This window comes from Gracilinanus agilis, chromosome 1 (assembly GCF_016433145.1).
Source record: "Gracilinanus agilis isolate LMUSP501 chromosome 1, AgileGrace, whole genome shotgun sequence".
Classification (NCBI taxonomy): Eukaryota; Metazoa; Chordata; class Mammalia; order Didelphimorphia; family Didelphidae; genus Gracilinanus; species Gracilinanus agilis.
Window position 1 is genome coordinate 310,520,019 of NC_058130.1, and position 5,831 is coordinate 310,525,849.

Genomic DNA, 5,831 nt, shown 5'->3' on the forward strand with positions numbered 1-5,831 from the left:
AGTCCTTAACTAATTAAGGCTAATGATGTTATTGATGATCTTTGGAAAATGTTTATCAGGTTTGATAGATGCCAGCCTGGTTGGGCCAGACAGGCCCAAACTTGAATCAAGGTTACTCTGTTGATAAGTGTTGATGTTTCTTCTTGATAGTGAATTCAGGAACAGGGATTGATGAAGTAATTTGAAATAGGTTGCTGGTTGATGGTTGAACAAGTTCACCAAAGGCCTACCCATAACCACCCTTTCCAATACAATCTCAAGATTGAGATCTCTTATCAGTTCAAAATCCTGGCTTTTATATCCGAGCCTTAACTGCCCTTGGCACCTGCCAAGGTCCTGCCAGGCTCTGTTCATTCTACATTCTAAGCAGGTAACTGTCCATTATCTTGACTTCAACATGCCTGTACAATTTATCATTACAATCATTGCATTGCTACTAGTAGAAAAGTCTATTACATTCATTTATGCCACAGTGTATCAGTCTCTTTGTACAATGTTCTCCTGATGTTGCTCCTTTTGCTCTGCATCAATTGCTGGAGGGCATTCCAGTTTACATAAAAATCCTCCAGTTCGTTATTCCTTTCAGTACAATAGTATTCCATCACCATCAGATACCACAATTTGTTCAGTCATTCCCCAATTGATGGACACTCCTCATTTTCTAATTGTTTGCCACCACAAAGAGCAGGGTTATAAATATTTTTGTATAAGCATTCCCCCCTATTATTTCTTTGGGGTATGAACCCAGCAGTGGTATGGCTGGATCAAAGGGCAAGCATTCTTTTAAAGCCCTTTGGGCATAATTCCAAATCGCCCTCCAGAATGGTTGGAACAATTCACAACTCCACCAGTAGTGTATTAGTAGCACCTGGAATTTTAACCAATAAAGAAATTGAGCTTATTTTCCCAAGTATATCATTATTTATTAATATAGACGTGATCCATTTCTTTTTAAAAACCTTTATTTATTACTAATTACATGGAATAAATTTATACACATGTTTTCCCAAGTTTTAAGATAAAATTTATCTCTCTCCCTCACCTTAGCTTGAGAAATGGTCTGCCTGACCTTCAGAGGTTGGGGTTTGAGAGAAAATGAATGTTTCACATAGAAATATTGCTAATAAATAATACAATTCAACATTAATTTTCCTCACAATGGAGGGGACAACTGACTTCTTCCTTGAGGGAAGAAAAGAGTTTTGCCACATGGAGAGGAGGAAGAAGTTTATTCCAGTCATTTACAGAGAGGGGAAATAATGTACTCTGATAAACAGATAGCAATAAAATTTTATTAAAACATTTTTTAAAATTGAGTAATGTAAAGTCAGATTAGAAAAGAAGATTGTAGAGTGCTTTAAATGCCAGACTAAGAGATTTACATTTTTTCTAAAGGCAGATGAAGGCCACCAAAAACTTTTCAGCAGGAGAGTAACATGACCAGACCTGTGGGAGATTATTTTAGTGACTATGTGAAAGGCAGATTGGAAAAGGAAGAGGAAGGAGGCTGATATATTACTTATAAGGTTATTATAATAGTCAGGGTAATGACAGCCTAAACAAAGGTATCCTTCTATAAGAATGAATGGGAAGAAGTGGAAACTGAGAGATGTGGAGATAAAACCATTACAAGTTGGCAACAGATTGGACATGGGAGTGATGGAAAATAAAGAATAAAAAATGACTCAAATTTGGAAACCGGGTGACTAGGAGAATGGTAAGGCTCTTGATAAAAAATGAAAGTTTGAAGAAAGGTCATGTCTAGAAAGGGAGATAATGAATTCAGGTTGGACATGCTGTGTTTGAGGTGCCAGTGGGATATATAAGTGAAGATGCTAAGGAGCTGTTTCCAGGAGAATTATGAGATGATGTGATGGATCAAAGGGCATGGATGAAGATTCTGTAACTGTTTTAAGTTTGGCTAAAAAAAGATTCTTTTCCCATAGAATAAGTGGCAGAGGAAAGAGACCTGCCTAAATCATTTCAGGGTAATTGAGAACCCTGAGGGGAATTATGTAAAAGACCTGACCCTGATAGAAGGAAATCCTTGTTCTAACCCCATATTCACAAAAATGAAAATGAACAAAGTACATTTCTTTGAAAATACAGAATTCTTCATAAATGTTTAGGTCATCCTTGTACAGGACCCATTCTAATAATTTCTGTTTCATTCCAATTTTCTGCCCCCCCTCACTTCCATCTCTGTTTTCCTGGCCTCTTTGAAGACTCACCTCAAATCCTACCTTCTACAAGAGGACTTTCCTAGTCCCTTTGCTCCTCCCTCCCCCATCTGCTGCATATGTCTCCCCCTCTCAAGTTACTTTCCATTTGTATTGCATGTATCTTGTGTGAATCTATATATTTACTTATAGTCTTACTTGTTAGAATTTGAGTTCCTTGGGCAATTTTTTATAGCGCAAAGGGCTATAAAACTGCACACCCTTTGATCCAATAAGATCACTACTATGTCTGTATCCCAAAAAGATTTTTTAAAAAGGGGAGGGGAAGGAAGAACCCACTTGTATAAAAATATTTATAGCTGCTCTTTTTGTGGTGGTAAGCAATTGGAAATTGAGGGGATGTCCATCATTTGGGGAATGACTGAACAAAATGGTGATAGAATACTATTGTGTTCTGAGAAATGATAAACAGAATGATTTCAGAAAAAGCTTGAAAGACCTACATGAACTGATGCATATAATGATATTTTGCAAAGCAATATGGGAAGCAATGTGATGGGCAGTTATCTGTTTAGAACATGGAATGGACTGAACCTGACAGGGGCTGGCATGTGCCAAATCAGTTGGTGCTCAGGTATATAAGGAAGGATTTGAACTGGGATGGTGTCTCAATCTGAGATATTTGGGGTGGTGGGAGGTTGTGGTGGTAGTGAGGGTAGGCCATAGGTCAACTTGAGTTACCAGCAACCTGCACTGACCAATTTCACAGCCCCAGATACTGTGATACCTTTATATTGAGTAACCTGTTCCTGATTCATACTCCAAGAAGAAGCAACATCTTTCAGCAAACAACCTGATTTGGGAACTAGCTATTAGCAAATGACAATTAACAACCTTGATTACCTTCAATTCAAGTACCATCTTTATCATCATCAGTTTAGATTAAGAACTTCCTGTTTCCCTCCTTCCCAGTTATTACTCTGCTCCCTTCCTAAGCCTGAAACACATTAAATCTTTGAGCTTACCTAGATTCGGAATCAACTCTATCTTAAGGCTTAGTGATTATATCCCTGGGACATTTGAGGGAAAGGAGAATAATATCAATCATAGCAAGATATAATCCGCAGTCAAACTCTAGCGTTATTCTTACTAGGCCAGAATAGTCAGTTAGAAGTATCTGTACAATTCTAATCATTGATTCTTCATTTGGCTGGCCATTCTGGGACACTGTTATTCTGAAGCTGAATTTAGCAGATTCACTACAACTATTTTGTAAGGTCCTTTGTGTTTCACTATCACAACTTAAGTGTTACACTTAGGTATCACCCACACACACTCAGCTTCAGCTCCTCATATCACCAGGACCATTATAACATGCAGAGAGAAATAAGCAGAACCAGGAGAATGCTGTATACAGTAACAGTAATATATGATGATCAACTATGAAAGACAACTACTGTCAGCAATGTAATGATCTGGATATACAACAAAGAGTAGAACTGTTGGAGGTGGAATGCAGATATAAGCTTATAATTTTTTACTTTCATTTATTTGCACTTTTATTTTAGGGTTTTGGTTTTATAACATTGTTTTACAACATGAACAATATGGAAGTATGTTTTGCATGATAATACATGTATAACCCAGATCAAATTGCTTACCATCTCGAGCAAGAGAAGGAAAGGGAAGGTAAAGGAAGGGAAGGAGGGAGACAATTTGGATCTTATAACTTCAGAAAACATCCATGGAAAATTTTTCTTACATATAACTAGGAAAATTAAGTATCTTAAAAAAAAGAGAGCTCCTTGAGAGCCAGTACTACTTAACATTGTTTTTATTTCCCTTTTTGCCTTTCTTTGTATTCCCAGTACTTAGCATAGCACCAGTTATATTAGTAAAGGCTTAATAAATACTTGTGGAATAATTTGACAAAGAGACTACTCTCCTAGTCCCTTTCATTGTTCCATTTAGCATGTTTAATACAAATCACTTTCACAATGCTTGAGTTCCTCCTTCTAACCTGCCATTTCAATGACTCAGTGCAGTGATGGGCAAACTTTTTAAAGGGGGCCAAAGAAAAGGAAATGCTCATCCTTCAGTCTGTTTCTAAGGCAACTCTTTCGAAGTTTCATTGAATTGTATCCTACTCCTTGTATTCGTCAAATTAGGAATAATGTTGCTGGCCAGATAGAACATTTCAGGGGGCCACATCTGGCCTGCAGGCTGTAGTTTGCCCATCAATGAACTAGTGGATTGTTCTAAATAGGAGCTTGGAGCATATAAGTACCCTTAAGAGAGTTTTTCTTAATTTCTCCCTTTTTATATTGAAGAGGAAAGAGAACAAGAAGATTTCTGAGTAAGAGACTCCCTGCTGTGCAAACTGTCAGTTTGTGATAGTTAGAAGGGTGTGGCTGAGGGTTAGTTGCAGCTGGTTGTTGAAAAGGGACTTTTGATATCTGGGTCCCTTGGGGAGAGGAGTGTGTGGCTCACTCTCCCTGGGACTGGCAGAGAAATGGATTTAAGGTCTTAACAGCCTTATTGATTAGCATGAGTAGATAGTATGATATTGGAAATTTGGGGGTCCTTGAACTAATTTTGAAGTCCCAAGTCTAAACTTCCTGGGGACATTTAGGGCTCTTTTAAACTACATTTCCCATGATCCAACTGGCTTCCTGTCTTATGTGGTGATGTAAGACAGTTACATAATAATGTAAACAGAAGGATAAATAGTGAGTGCCTGGGTTGGTACTTCCTCTTTTCTGCCTGTGGAGTGAAGCCAGGATGGAAGGGGGAGGTAATGGTGGGTCCTTTCAAGCTAAATCTTAATATGGCACGTGGCTTCATTTTTCTAATGGCTATTAATAAATCTTTTAAAACCCTAATATTTTAAAATCTATCCTTTTATATTCATTTTATTTCTTACTTTAAGTAGATAGATAGTGGGTATATTATTAGATAGGCAGAGTAGGAGAGTAGGCTGGGCCCAGCCTGGCAGAAGGCACTGCCCTCAAAGGCAGCAGATTTAGGGTGCTTTTTAGAAAAATTTTAGTTAGGATTGGGATCTTAGATACAGTTATAAGCTATTATAAGATTACTCTCACTTTCCACCTTTCTATTTCCTATCCATACTTTCCTAACAATAAACTGTTTTGCATTTAAGAAATGGCTCTCCTGACTTTTGTTCAAACTCCTATCCCAAAAATTTAACCCTTCACAATCAGTAGGACTTAGTATTTCAAAGAGCTTTATAAGTACCAATTAGTTGATTCATTATAAAAATTTGCCCAAAAGAAATACCATAATTCCTCAAAACATCATTCTACTTAATTTTTAATATACCAGGACATTAGAAGCAGTAATGAAGGACCTTTTTGATGGTCTCTTAATGTATTCTTTTCTGACCAAAGCTACCTTTACTCAATTAATTTCACACCCACTATGTTAGAAATCTCTCACTTCCATGCTTGGTAACACCCTGGAACCTATTTAAAGTTATAGCTGACATTTTGTCTTGTAGGCAGCCCTTGTTCCAAGTGCAAAGAGCTATTAAATTTAGTTTCCTTGTAATCAAGAAAGATTGGAGTCCCTGTGTGAAGTAGAGGTGATATGTGATTATGTAGCAAGGCATCTGGTTAAGTCGAACCTACTCAA

At 37.4% G+C, this 5,831-nt stretch overlaps 1 pseudogene; it reads right to left on the reverse strand.

The window, feature by feature from the left end:
• Positions 1 to 2,099: 2,099 nt before the first annotated feature.
• Positions 2,100 to 2,183, reverse strand: LOC123232767 (annotated as a pseudogene).
• Positions 2,184 to 5,831: the final 3,648 nt, after the last annotated feature.